We start from the raw sequence: 14,768 nt of genomic DNA, 5'->3' as shown, positions 1-14,768 counted from the left end.
ACTGTATATATAAGGGTATGTTATAAACCACTGAGCCTCTGTCTGGTCTAGAGGGGCTACTGAGAAATTACTAAATTATTTCAGCTAAGATTCAGTTGAGTCAATGCCAAATGGATTGGAGTTCTGGTTATCATGAATAGAGCTATGGGCAGAATTCCATCATGAGAAGAAATAAGGTTGTTTTGAAAAAAAAAGAAAAACTAAACAATTTGGTAGCTAAAATACAAGCAAAATATGCTGTTTTTGCTATACTAGAGGTTTTGCTGAGAATTTGGGGGCTTTTTAGTTTTTAAATTCCCACTCATGTAATAAATTTTGATATTTATTTTGAATGGTATGGATAACACAATGAGTGTTCATTTGGAAGTCAATTTGTGTAGCTAAATAAAAGATGTCTCAATAAATTTCAAATTCCCAGTTTAGCATTTTTCACAGTTACATTTTTTGTTGTGAAATATTTATGTTTTATGAAAACCAAAACTGTAGGGTATTGGTGGGTAGGTGACTCCAGTTACATAGTGGGTATTATGAATCTCTGACAGGTGATTTATTCTGCCTTTGAAATTTCCAAAAATTCCTTAATTGCTGGGTGTGAATTCCATGAACACACAAGATGTTGTCAGTAGTAAGATTAAGTCCTCAGAACACAAAATGCCAAGACAAAAGCTGCAGGACAAAAATGCCAAAAACCAAATGGAAAAATAGAGATAAGAAAAATATTAAGAATTCCACTTTTAAAACAAACAATGACTGCATTTAACTGGATATAACTTTCAAGTGATTATATTTTCCCTGAACAATTGTAATAGTCTTTTTTTACTGTTCTCTCTGTTTCCAGCTTTGTGGGTAGAATGTAGGAGAGATTCGACTCACTCAAATCTCTCCTACATTCTACCCACAAATCATCTTTCTGAAGTTCAATTCTGATCGTGTCATTCCTCAGCTCATAAACCTTCAATGACTCCTCGTTCTCTGAACAATGAAGTCCAAACTTGAACCGGCCATTCAATTTCCAAATTAGCTTCCAATTCTGTCTTCTACTTTATGGTCTTTATAGTTCAATTCCCTTTATGGCCCTTAGAGTCCAATCATCTGGAACCACTCCTATTTTATGTGTACACCCTGCATATTCCTATCTAACTATTCAGTTGCCTTGTTTCTGATACTGGCAGTCTTTGTATATTTAAATTCTACCCAAATTTGCATGCCCAGTTCACATACCACCTGTTATGAACTGAATCACGTTCCCCCTCGAAATTCTTAAAGTCCTAACCCATACTGTGACTATATTTAGCAGAGACATTTAGAGAGACAATATAGGTTAAATGAGGTTATAAGGTTGGGTCCTTAATCCTATAGGACCAGTGGCCTTATAAGAAGAGAAGAAGGAAGAAACAACAGTGATCTCTCTCTCTCAGCACATACAGAAGAAAGTCCAGGTGAGGACACAGCAAGAAGACAATCCTCTGCAAGCCAGGAGAGAGCCCTCACCAGAAATCAACTCTGAAGCACCTTGATCTTGGACTTCTGATCTCCAGAATGGTGAGAAAATAAATTTCTGTTGTTTAATCCAGGGGTCCCCAATCCCCTGGGCTGTGGACCGGTAACGGTTCTTGGCCTGTTAGGAGCTGGGTCACACAGCAAGAGGTGAACAGCAGGCAAGCGAGAGAAGCTTCATCTACCGACCCCATCACTCCCCATCACTCCCCATCGCTCCCTATCACTCACATTACCACCTGCACCATCTCCCCCCACCCTGTCCATGGAAAAATTGTCTTCCACGAAACTGGTCCCTGGTGCCAAAATGGTTGAGGATTGCTGGTTTAAACCACCCAGTCTGTACTATTTTGGTATGGCAGCTCAAGTTGACTAATACACAACCTCTTCCACAAATTCTCTCTGATCATCAAGATTTTCCCTCCTCTATTCTCATGGCATTTCATTTGTATCTATACAATATTACTTAGCACTTTCTGGCATTAATTACAGTAATTTAGTTTATCAGTTAATAGTAGAGTTTAATTGTTCTCTAATGTAAAAGCAGTGGGATGTAGGCATTTTAGGTCTAGTATGTATGCTCAAAAAACCCAGTCTTGTCTTATCTTTTGATTTGTCCACTCTGCTATTTCCATCCTGAAGGTCACCTGATTGTTCAAGATAATTGTTAAATCTCAAGGTGCACGTGTTCCAGGAAACAGGAATGATGATAGGAGAAGGAAAGGGGCAAAGAGCCCACCTCGCTGAGTCACCTTCCCTTAGGATGTCTTTCCAGAAATTGCAAACAGAACTCTGCTTACATTCCATTAAACAGAATCTAATTAAATGTAACACCTAATTGCAACAGGTGTGTAGCCATTTAGTTCTATGTTAAAAAGAAATATTAACTGGTAAATAGTAGTCTATGACATCTTTATATTCATTTTTATCACGTTTAGAAGACTATAAGTTCCTTGAAAGCACGTTATGTCTGTTCATCTTGAACAGTATACAACACTATGATTTGCACATATAGGACACTCAAAATTGTTGAATGAATGAACTAACAAATATTAATTCACTTGAACCATGCATGAAAGCCACTTAAGTAGAGCTTACCCATTTCCTGCTATCTGCTCAGGCTTATGGGTCATCCTAAGTTTCTTTTTATAGTAACACTGTCATTAGGCTATAAATGTTGTATTTTATGTTGATTTTTTTTCAACATGGCGGTTTCCACTCATTTCTATGAGGGTCAGGTAGTCTGTCTAAACTTTTCCACAGGCAGCAAATTTTTGGTGCGACAGTATTTCCATTTTTTGTTTTTTGTTTTTTTGGAACATGTGTACCATTTTTATTTCTATATGTGATAAATCTAGTAGGCAAACTAGTACATAATTCTTTTTTTTAAATTGAGGGATAGTTTATATGTATAATATTATGTAAGTTTCAGGTGTATAATATAGTGATTCACAATTTTAAAGGATATATTCCATTTATAGTTTTTTTAAAAATATTGCCTATATTCTCTATGCTGTACTATATATCCTCGTAGCTTATTTATTTTATATATAGTAGTTTGTACCTCTTAATCCCCTACCCCTGTCTTGCCCTTCCCTCCTTCCCTCTTTCCAGTGGTAGTCACTAGTTTGTTTTCTTTATCTGTGAGTCTGCTTTTCTTGTGTGTGATATTCACTAGTTCATTGTATTTTTTAGATTCTACATATAAGTGATATCATACAGTGTTACTCTCCAAGTCCATCCATGTTGCTTCAAATGGCAAAATTTCATTCCTTTTTATGGCTGAGCAGTATTCCCTTGTATCTGGAATGCAGTCTTCTTTATCCATTCATCTATTATTTAAAAAAATAAATTTATTTATTTATTTATTCTTGGCTGCACTGGGTCTTTGTGGCTGGGTGCGGGCTTTCTCTAGTTGTGGCAAGTGAGGACCACTTTTCATTGCGGTGCGTGGGCTTCTCATTGCGGTGGCTTTTCTTGTTGCGGAGCACAGGCTCTAGGTACTCAGGCATCAGTAATTGTGGCACATGGGCTTAGCTGCTTCACGGCATGAGGGATCTTCCCAGGCCAGGGTTCAAACCTGTGTCCCCTGCATTTGCAGGTGTATTCTTAACCACTGCACCACCAGGGAAGTCCCTATCCATTCATCTATTGATGGACACTTAGGTTGCTTCCATATTTTGGCAATTGTAAATAATGCTGCTATGAACATTGGGGTGCATCTATCTTTTTGAATTAATATTTTTTTGTTTTGTTTTATTTATTTATATATTTTTTTGATATATATCCAGGAGTGGAATTGCTGGATCATATGGTAGTCCTACTTTTAGTTTTTGAGAAATCGCCATACTGTTTTCCACAGTGGCTGTACCAATTTACATTTCCACCAATAGTGTACGAGAGTTCCCTTTTCTCCACATCCTCACCAATATTTGTTATTTGTGGTCTTTTTGATGATAGCCATTCTGACAGGTTTTTAAGCTTCTAAAAGATTGTAAGACCAAATTTTTTCTTTTTAAACAAGGGAAATAGTTTTCATATTCTTCTAGGAGAGAAAATTGTGTCTGCATACATTTCTATTCTAAACTTAATGACTTTAGCATCATCAGACAATTTGCCTTCATCTTTTCCCATAGACAGTGGTGAGATGGAGTGGGTAGGATGCTACATTATTTCATCTTATTTTGCTTTGTTTAAAAACCTACCCTCTTCTTTGGGGATTCTGCTGAGGACAGAGTACTTACACTGCTCCTTAAATGTACTATCATCTCTTCTACTTTTTTTATTTTCCTTTTCTTCACCCTCCTCCCTCATGCTCTAAACCAGCATTAAAAATCACATAGGATATATGAGAATAACATAGGTGATGGGGTAGATATATGGGAGAGGTAATTTCCTACTCTCTCAATCCTTGCTTCGGTGTCCTACCTTGTGGAGGTACAGGGGGCATCCAACAGAAGTGAATTCAGAAATGGAACTAGGTGACTATTGCTTGCTACCTCCTTTCATCAATTTCACAGCTGGACTGAGCCAAGGGAAGTCTGGTTAAGGTGTTGCCCCAATGGGTGAATGATAGTCTCCTTTTAGACACTTCTAGTCCAGTCCTGCTCACAAGGATCCAAGTTTCTACTGAACTTTTCTCTACTAAAGCTATCCCTGAAACAGAACACAATCTCTGGTCTTAACTCCACTGTGCCATCCCCCTATGAGCACGATTAGCACAGAAGTATTCACATCTAGCAAGGGATCTTTGCCAGGTCTAGCAGAAACACCTAGAGAAATAGAGGCATTTGGGTTTGTTTATTCTAACTCCTCCTTTCTCCATTGTATCCAATCAGATCTATGGTAAATAACAGATGTTGTTAATAACATAGTAAGAGCCACTAATATGCCCATTTTCCCAGGAGTGCAACTGAAGGTTTTCCTGTGAACATAGTAACAAGTGACAAATTGTTCACATTTACTTTCATGAAATGTTTTGACTGCTGAAGTTGTTCTATAGCAGTTCATTAAAAGACCCATAAAATATGTAAGTTTACATTCTATAAAAAGATCATCAGGAATTTCTTGGCTGATAGTATTCCTTCTATTAAGCATCTGTTTTCTATTTTCTAAAGGATTGCAGCAGTGGTTGTATAACTGTATATTAAAAATAGTTGATTTAAGCTGCATGAAAATGTTGTAATTTCTTATTAAAGATTAGTAACCCACCAATGAAACTTCCTTAGGAGGCAACCAGCAATGTGTATGTAGCACATCTGGTTTCAAAATATTAAAAAATGATAAACACTCACCGATCTAATCCATCTGTTCCCTCCATCTATATAATTGTCTTATTTTTAAAACTAGGACATGCACTGAGCTTGACATTACACAAAGTGAAGATTTTTTTTTCTCCGTGTCTAGACAGTAATGGATGATTGAGGTCAGTTTCAGAGGAATGTCATGTTTATTATTGAATATGTAGGCATTCTGGAAAAATGGTTAAAATCCAATTCCAATATAAAGTAGATTGTCTTTGATTTGAAGTTGTGGGTAGAGTCAAGCAGATAGAATATCTGAGACCACAGACAAATGTTTTTGATGAAAGAGTGTCAAGAACTCAGTCAAGACTATCTAATTTAACACTATTAATAGCAGCTAGCACATACTGAGTGCTTAATTTGTATCAGGCCCAATGCTAAGCACTTTATATGCATTATTTCATTTAGTTCTCATAACAACCTTTACTAACCCCATTTTAGAAAAGAAAACTGAGGCTCAGGCATGAGTAGTTTACCCAGAGCCACTTAACTAGTGTAAGTGGTGAAGCCATGATTCATAATTGGGAAACATGACTTCAGTGCCCATTCTCTTATGCTGTCTGTGATGTGGCACACAAAATGCTTTTTAAAAGAATATCGGTCTTCTTAGCCTTAACAGTTCTTTCCTAAAAACTCCATCTCTCAGATGTTAAGAACTTCTTCCCCAGCCTGCATCTCATCTACAAGTTTGTTAAATGATAACATGAATAATAATGATAATAATTAACAACTGTGAGTGCTGTGTTTCAGATATTACTCTAAGCTCCTTACAGATTAACTTGGTTAATCAAAATAATAACCCTACAACATAGACACAATTCTTACCCCTACTTTTCAAATGAGGAAAATGAGGCATACATAAGAGGTTAAATAACTTGCCCAGATCAAACAACTAGGAAATGAAGTTTCTAAGATTTGAACGCAGAAACTCTGGCTCCAAATCTATACAGGAAATAATTTGCTAGGCACATGCCAGGAGCCATGTTAGGTGATATATATACAAGGAGGAGTAAAACATTGTCAGCTTATTTCGGTTAGCATATTTTCATGGTTCATTCATGTTGTAGTATGTATCAGAACTTGTCTTTTTTATGGCTGAATAATATTCCATTGTATCAATATGCTACATTTTGTTTATCCATTCATCTTTTGATAGGTACTTGGTTGTTTTCACCTTTAGTTTATTGTGAATAACACTGCTATGAACATTGGTTTGAATCCTGTTTTTTATTCTTTTGGGTGTATATACCTAGGAGTAGAATTGCTGCATCATATAGTTAAAATGGCAGATTTTCATGTTTTTCTATACTTTAACACAATAAAATAATAGTAATAAATGGTCTGTGTCTTTGGAGGACTCACAGATTAATAGAAGATGAAAGAAATTTGAACTAATGATTAAAGTAATATGATATGTGCTATAATGGTAGCATGTGCAAAGTGCTATGTCAGCTAGAACATACCTAGGATGGCTTAGTGTGGGTGTAAGGCTTTAGGGAAGACTGTAGAAATTACATTTGGGAAAATTCTTAAAGGACAAGGAAATATTCTTAAGGATGATGGTGGTGGCTAATAGGACTCAGGTTGGGGAAGGTCAGGAGGGTGGAGAAAGCATTGCAAACAGAGGAATTCCCATGAACAAGGCTCAAATGTACCTAAGCCCAATGTGACTAATTTTATGTGTCAACTGGACTGGGCCTCCAGGTACCCAGACATTTGGTGGCACATTTTTCTGGGTGTGTCTGTGAGGGAGATTTTGGATGCAATTAACACTTGAACCTGTAGACTGTGTAGATTCCTCTCCCTAGTGTGGTGGGCTTTGTCTAATCAGTTGAAGGTCTAAATAGACCAAAAAGGATGACCTCCCTGCAAATTAGTTAAACTCCTGCCTGCTTCTGAGTTAAAACATTAGTCTTTTCCTGCCTTCAGACTCAAACTAAAACATTGGCTCTCCTTGGGTGTTCAGCCTGCAGGTTTATGGACTGGAACTTACACCACTGGCTCTCCTTGTTCTCAGGTCTTCAAACTAAGAGTGAAACTACACCCTTGGCTTTCCTGGGTCTCCATCTTGCTGACTACAGATCTTGGGATTTCTCAGCTTCAATAATCCCATAAGCCAGTTTCTTGTAATAAATCCCTTTCTATATAAATATACATCTAGTTGGTCCCGTTTCTCTGGAGAACCCTGATGAATCCACTGACACATTATTGTTTTGTGTGGCTGTGCGTGAAGGTGAGTGGAGGGGATGGGAATGCTCTTTCACAGTTTCTAGAGTTAAAAACTTTACACTCCCGCTTGACAATTCTCTCTTCTTTACCTATTACGTGTTTTCAAATTCTATTGATTCATCTCCAAAATGACGTCTTCACTGTTGATTCCTTACTGGGGCAATCAATGTATTTTGGCATTTGACTCCATCTTAGCTTTCATCTCCCTCTTCATGCCTGTGCATAATCTGTGCTTCAGCCATCCTTGGCTATTACTGGCATGTCCATCACATACACTTCCCTCCCTCTGGATGTTTGCTCATGCTTCCTTCTCTTCCAGGGATGCCCTTCTGCCATCTCTGTGTGATTGTATCAAAACCATGCTTAAAGATTTATGAAACAATGTGAGTTCATAAGGGAGGACAAATCTAGTTGCTTTGTTTGTGCATTCACTGCTGTATCCCCAATGTGTAGGACAGTGACTGAAACATGAGATAGAGGGAGACAGAGAAAGAGAGAGAAATTGACAGAATTCAGGACCTAGGATGAATTGTCAGAGTGTTCAGCTCCAGTTCTACTCTTCCTGCTTTGATTATATGAACTCAAATTCATTCAAATTTATTTCACTTGCAACTGAAAAAGCTCTGGCCAATCTACTATCTACAGAGATTTAGTCATTAAAAGTATTGAAAGAGGGCTTCCCTGGTGGCGCAGTGGTTGAGAGTCCACCTGCCGATGCAGGGGCCGCGGGTTCGTGCCCCAGTCCAGGAAGATCCCACATGCCGCAGAGCAGCTAGGCCTGTGAGCCATGGCCACTGAGCCTGTGCATCTGGAGCCTGTGCTCTGCAACAGGAGAGGCCACAACGGTGAGAGGTCCATGTACCACACACACACAAATAAAAGTATTGAAAGAGATTTCTCACAAAAAAAACTGGTCACAAGCATGAAGGTCCAACATTCTCCACTGTCTCATGCTCTTCCCATCCTTTAGGATATGTAAACACTAAAATTCTCCTGCAATCACAGAACCACTTTGAGCCAGGAAGAATATCTTATCTCTGAATACCTTTTTCTTTAAAAAAAAGAATTTTAGCTAAAAGCTAAAAGAAACACCTTGAAGTCAATTTATGAACCAACTGCTCTTAAGATAGCCAACTACTCTTTCCATTTGAAGTGAAGGCACTGCCTTGGCTTGTCATGTTCTACTGTGTCTAAAATTGTATGTTTCATTACTAGCTTAATAATTAGTTTAATAATAATAATATGTATAACATTAGTTTAAACATGTATCATTATTTCATTGTTTATTGATTCCATTATGTTTGTTTCCTCTGTACTATTAAGAAGAAAAAAAAACTAGTTTCATCACTTGGGATTTCTGCAATTGTGTTTTTCCTTTTTAGAGTGTAGTGTAAGAGTTTTCTTCCTTTCCTATTACTGTTTTTGTTATAAAATTGTGCAATCCTGCTACTTTTTATATCATTCATTTGCATAATCTATGGCTCTAGATGCTATATAAATATAGTTCAAAGTGTAACAAAATGCTCTTGGTCATTCTACAATAGATTCAGGGAGTGATTGTCCTAAAGGATTCTGAATGAATTTTACACACAGAGAAAATGGTACTTGTCCTGGAAGGGAGAAAAATATGGCAGACTGGCTGGAGTCTAGCAATTCTGAAGCCGAATCTGGTCTCTGTACCCCAACACGAAATTAAATCTCGGAGACAGAGTTTTGAGTGAAGTAGAATAGAATAGCTTTATTGCTTTGCCAGGCAAAGGTGGCCACAGCGGGCTAATGCCCTCAAGACTGTGTGTCCCGACCTGGAGGGGGTAGTGAGGCATTTTATAGTAATGGTTCAAAGATGGGGGATCCGCTCGTGGACATTCTTCTACGTGGTTGGTGGTGAGGTAAGTGAAGTCGGCATCATCAACTATCTGGTTCCAATCGGTCTGGGGTCTAAGCGCTTGTGGGCAGCATACTTCTCCCACCTAGTGGGGGGCTTGCAGTATCTGCAAAACAGCTCAAAGATATTGTTATGTGTATCCCTTGAGGGGGGACCAGGACTCTGCCCCAAGGTTGCACTATTGTTTCCCAACTATTCCTCCCTTGCCTCTGCATCCCCTCCCTTCCCTAATTAGCAACTGTTTGAACCTGCCCTCGGAACTCAGGGAAGGTCATAGAGGCTGAATGAAGCCTATTTCCTGTAATCAAGAAATGGGGGACACAGAAAGGCTTTTCTTCCCAGGAGGCCCACAGGGTTCTGTTTCATTTCAATTTCATCAAGGAAAAGATGAAATTTCCTCATTTATAGCATAGTATGTGTTTAATAACTAATTGTCAGATGAAACATTGCTTGAATGAATGAATAAACAAATGAATCATAGATACACTGTGAAAACACAAACTTCCAGGAGTTCCATTTAGAAAATTTTATTACTTAGAACAATGGAGGTACCCTTCTCCCCAAAACGTGTAAGGCTTGCTTCATATGATAGAAAACATACATTTAGAATTAACTGAGATGGGATACAACATACCAAATGTGGTTTCAGATTTTCTTTACATAAAAATTATAGAATAGAAATGGATGGCCATTTGATTTGTGTTGTTTGGATGGTCTCCTCCCTAATAGAACTAGAAAGAATCCTGATAACCCTTTCAGCATTTTGGGCTTATGAGAATATATAATCCAAGAAGGGTAGCTGGGCAAATGGCTTTACTTAAATTGGAAGAAGAAGAGCTCCATGGAAAAATACAGGTAAAATATCATGACAGAGTTTTTCACGGATGTTTCAGCTAAAGATAAACACACACACACACACACACACACACAAACAAAAACAAAAAACACTACAAGAGAAAAGGTGAGGTTAGATCAAGGATAAAATGAGTCATGTTTTTATGACTAAATGGAGCCTTCAGATTAGTGAAACACAGATGCATTTATGTCAAAATATGTGAACTGGGGTAGAGTATGCTAGATAATCACTGTCTTGATAGGGCTTTTTTTACGAACCAATTTTGGTTTTCCTTTTACTACAGCAATTGTTATTCTTGCAAAATGATCTATGAATAGTAGCATTTTCCCTGTCTTAGTAACCTCACATTAAGAAAACACCCATATTTCTACTTTACTTATCACAGAGGAAGGCTGACTTCCCAACTTTAGAGAGAACAAAGTTATAGTCTTCTGAATACATGGGTGGTAATTTGAACTTGACCTAAAAAAGTCAAGCTTACAAGTAGTCTAACTTCCAGAGATAGAATGCATACACCAAAGGCTAGAAATGCTATTTTCTTTTTGTAACTTTGAGGATGGCATACATTTAAAAAAATATCTCTGAAGGTGAATCAAAGATTGTCATGAGGGCCAATCTCTACCGCAGCTTTCTTATTTTCTATCCATGACACAAAAGTTAAACAAAATGTTTGAATGGAACATTTAATAACAAAAGACATTTATGATGTTTACTTAATGTTTTGGACCATTAGGCATCAGTGACATGAGTTATTGTATGTAATATCTGGCCAGAAATCTTTTGACCAGGCTGTGTTTTACTACTCTTGGAGCTGCCAGCATCTCGATTTGAAAAAAAAATCTGTGGTCAAATCCTAGTTTTCTCAGAGGACTTTGGATTTGAAAATATCTCCTGTTGCCAGAAAGTACCTTTTGAAGTTTACATTAAGATGGATATTTATTTATTTTTTCTCTATAACAATGACAGTGGTTGAGATAAACTGTTTAATTCTAAATAGAAAACACATCTGCTGTGTCTGCATTGTTTGTGGTTGCTGGAGGGGTGACAATTTAAACCAAGTAGCACACATGACATTTTAAGTGAGATGTTGTTTGAGGGCTTACAGCTGCTGTCGTTGTCCTCTCCTGCTCAGCTGGGTCCAGTGGGGCCGCCCGTCCAAGCCAAAGCCCCCATTAGGGAACCCACTACCAGTAGACATCCAGGGATGTCTTCTGCTTTCCCTCATCCTCAAAAACTGGGAGAGTGGAAAACTAGGATTTACAAACCAACATTTTCCCTAGTTATACTTACCTGTTGATTAGTAAAAACAAATTTAGAATATTTTTTAAAACTTCTTCTCCACCCCAAATCATATTGACTTTTGCCTGAGAATGTACAAAATCTATAGATTAATTTAGGGAGTGGATATCTTTGTAGTATCTATTTCTTCTATGTATTTTTCACATGCTTTATAAAAGTTTCAAAATTTTCTTCATATAGTCTTCCGTATTTCTTGTTACATATATGCTTAGGTATTCTGAAATGTTTTTGACATTTTAAATGAGATCTTGCTTATTTGTTATACATCACAGTCTTCTGTTGTTTATATGAGGGAAAGTTAATGGTTTTTACATTAGTATTATAACCTGTATTCCTAATGATTTTTTTAAATTATCTCTGATAGGTTTTCAGTTCATGCTCTATAAATTTTTTTTGTAATTTATGATAATGTTGCTTTCTCTGTTGTAGTTATTATACTCCTTATATAGTTCTCTTGCCCAAGTGAATTATCTAGCACTTCCAAAACAATATTAAATGATGATTCCAAGAGTGGACATCTATTTTCTTTTTCCTGTTAGTAGAGATTTTCACCATTAAGTTTGATGTTAGTTTTTGTTCAGTTTACTTATTTCTCTTATTCAAACCATAAACAATTTAGCATGTATTTATAAAAGATAAGGATATTTAGTTTATTTTTTATTGAAGTATAGTTGCTGTATAATATTATGTAAATTACAGGTGAACAATATAGTGATTCACAATTTTTAATGTTATACTCCATTTATAGTTATTATAAAATATTTGCTGTGTTATATAATATATCCTTGTAGATTATTTTATACCTAATAATTTGTACCTCTTAATCTCCTACCCCTATCTAACCCCTCCCTCCTTCCCTCTCCCCCCAGTAACCACTAGTTTGTTCTCTATATCTGTGAGTCTGCTTCATTTTTATTATACTCACTAGTTGTATATTTTAGATTCCACATATAAGCTATATCATACAGTATTTGTCTTTCTGTCTGACTTATTTCACTTAGCATAATGCCCTCCAAGTCCATCCATGTTGCTGCAAATGGCAAATTTTCATTCTTTTTTATGTCTGAGTAGTATTCCATTGTATACCTATACCACATCTTCTTTATTCATTCATCTATTGATGGACACTTAGGTTGCTTTCATATCTTGGCAATTGTAAATAATGCTGCTATGAACATTGGGGTGCATATATCTTTTCAAATTAGTGTTTTTGTTATTTTCCGAATATATACCCAGGTGTGGAATTGCTGGGTCATACGCTAGTTCTATTTTTAGCTTTTTGAGAAAACTCTACACTGTTTTCCACAATGACTGCACCAATTTACATTCCTACCAACAATGTACAAGGATTCCTTTTTCTCCATATCCTCACCAACATTTGTTATTTGTGGTCTTTTTGATGATATTCATTCTGACAGGTGTGAGGTAATATCTCACCATGATTTTGATTTGCATTTCTCTGATGATTAGTGATGTTGAGCACCTTTTCATGCCATCTATATGTCATTTCTTGAAAAATGTCTATTCAGGGAAAAGATACATGCACCCTAACGTTAATAGAATCATTATTTACAATAGCCTAGCTGTGGAAGCAACATAAGTATCCATCAACAGCTGAATTCATAAAGAAGATATGTCATATATCTATATATAATACACATACAATGGAATATTAGTCATAAAAAAGAATAAATTTTTGCCATTTGAAACTATGTGGATGGACCTGTAGGGTATTATGCCTAGTGGAATACATCAGACAGAGAAGGACATACTGTATGTTAGCATTTAAATGTTCAATTTAAAAAATAAAACAAACAAATGAATATAACGAAACAGAAACAGACTCACAGATACAGAGAACAAACTAGTGGTTACCAGTGGGAGAGAGGCAAGATAGGAGTAGGGGATTAAGAGATACAAACTACTATGTACAATATAAATAAGCAGTAAGAATATGTTGTACAGCACTGGGAAATATAGCCATTATTGTGTAATAACTTAAATGACATATAATCCATAAAAGTATTAGATCACTATATTGTATACCTGAAACTAATGTAATACTGTAAATCAACTATACTTTAATAAAAAGAAAAATATGTTTTTGATATAGTAATATGACTCTGAAAACCAGAATGGCAGTAGACTTCCTATCATTTTTGCTCTTCTCTGAACATCTCTTTATCTGCACTCCAGTGTGTAGAAGATAACTCAATAACTCCCAATTTCAAAACCCTCGTTTAATTCATATCCTGAGAAAAAGCAATCATCACTGTATCACAATTGCAAACTTCTTGGAAAGGCAGATTGTGCAGATTCCCTGGCCCACACTGGGAAACGTGTATACCTATGTCTAATTCATTGTAGCCAGAGGAACAGGGACACAACCAAAGACGTGACTGTGAGGAACCTACCCCATGACTGCAGAGAGGCTTTCTTAGAGTAAGTGATCAATGTGAGCTAGGCAAAGAGCTCAAATCATATATTCTACAATTTCTAATTCATTTAATCAATGGTTTTAATAGAAAAATCTTTAAAATTACCTAAAATGCCAATGTTTAAACAAATACATTTAAATAAAATTTGGTAAGCAAACCCTGACATTATGTTTGCTACAAATGAAAAGCCAGGCAGGGTCCACTCATTAATCCATCACTTTGAGAACATGGTCTTACTTCCAGCTCATTACAAATATCCTTGGAGACAAGAGAATTTCACAAACATCCCTTTCCTCTTCCCCTATCGTCCTTTTTGATCCATAAGAAACTTTTTCCTTTTGTAACAGGGAAGAGCTAAATCGACTCCATGTTCGATCTGTTTCTTCTACATTTTTTTTGTTTGTTTCTTCTACTTTAACCTTTGCTTTTCGTTGCTTTTGTTATTATAATAATACATCATGGCCTGCCTCAGGGAACCCTGCCCCTCTGCCTGAATGTTAAACTAAAGTGCCTCTGTTCAGCTCACAGGGAGATAATTTAATCCCACCAGCCTGTGGATAGCTGCAAGGAAGAAGAAATTCTTGGATAAAGAAGATGTGGCACATATATACAATGGAATATTACTCAGCCATAAAAAGAAACGAAATTGAGCTATTTGTAATGAGATGGATAGACCTAGAGTATTTCATACAGAGTGAAGTCAGAAAGAGAAAGACAAATACCGTATGCTAACACATATATATGGAATTTAAGAAAAAAAA

This window comes from Mesoplodon mirus (genome assembly GCF_964341445.2).
Source record: "Mesoplodon mirus genome assembly, chromosome: 10".
NCBI lineage: Eukaryota > Metazoa > Chordata > Mammalia > Artiodactyla > Ziphiidae > Mesoplodon > Mesoplodon mirus.
The sequence above is the reverse complement of the archived record's forward strand: the minus strand, read 5'-3'. Positions refer to the sequence as shown.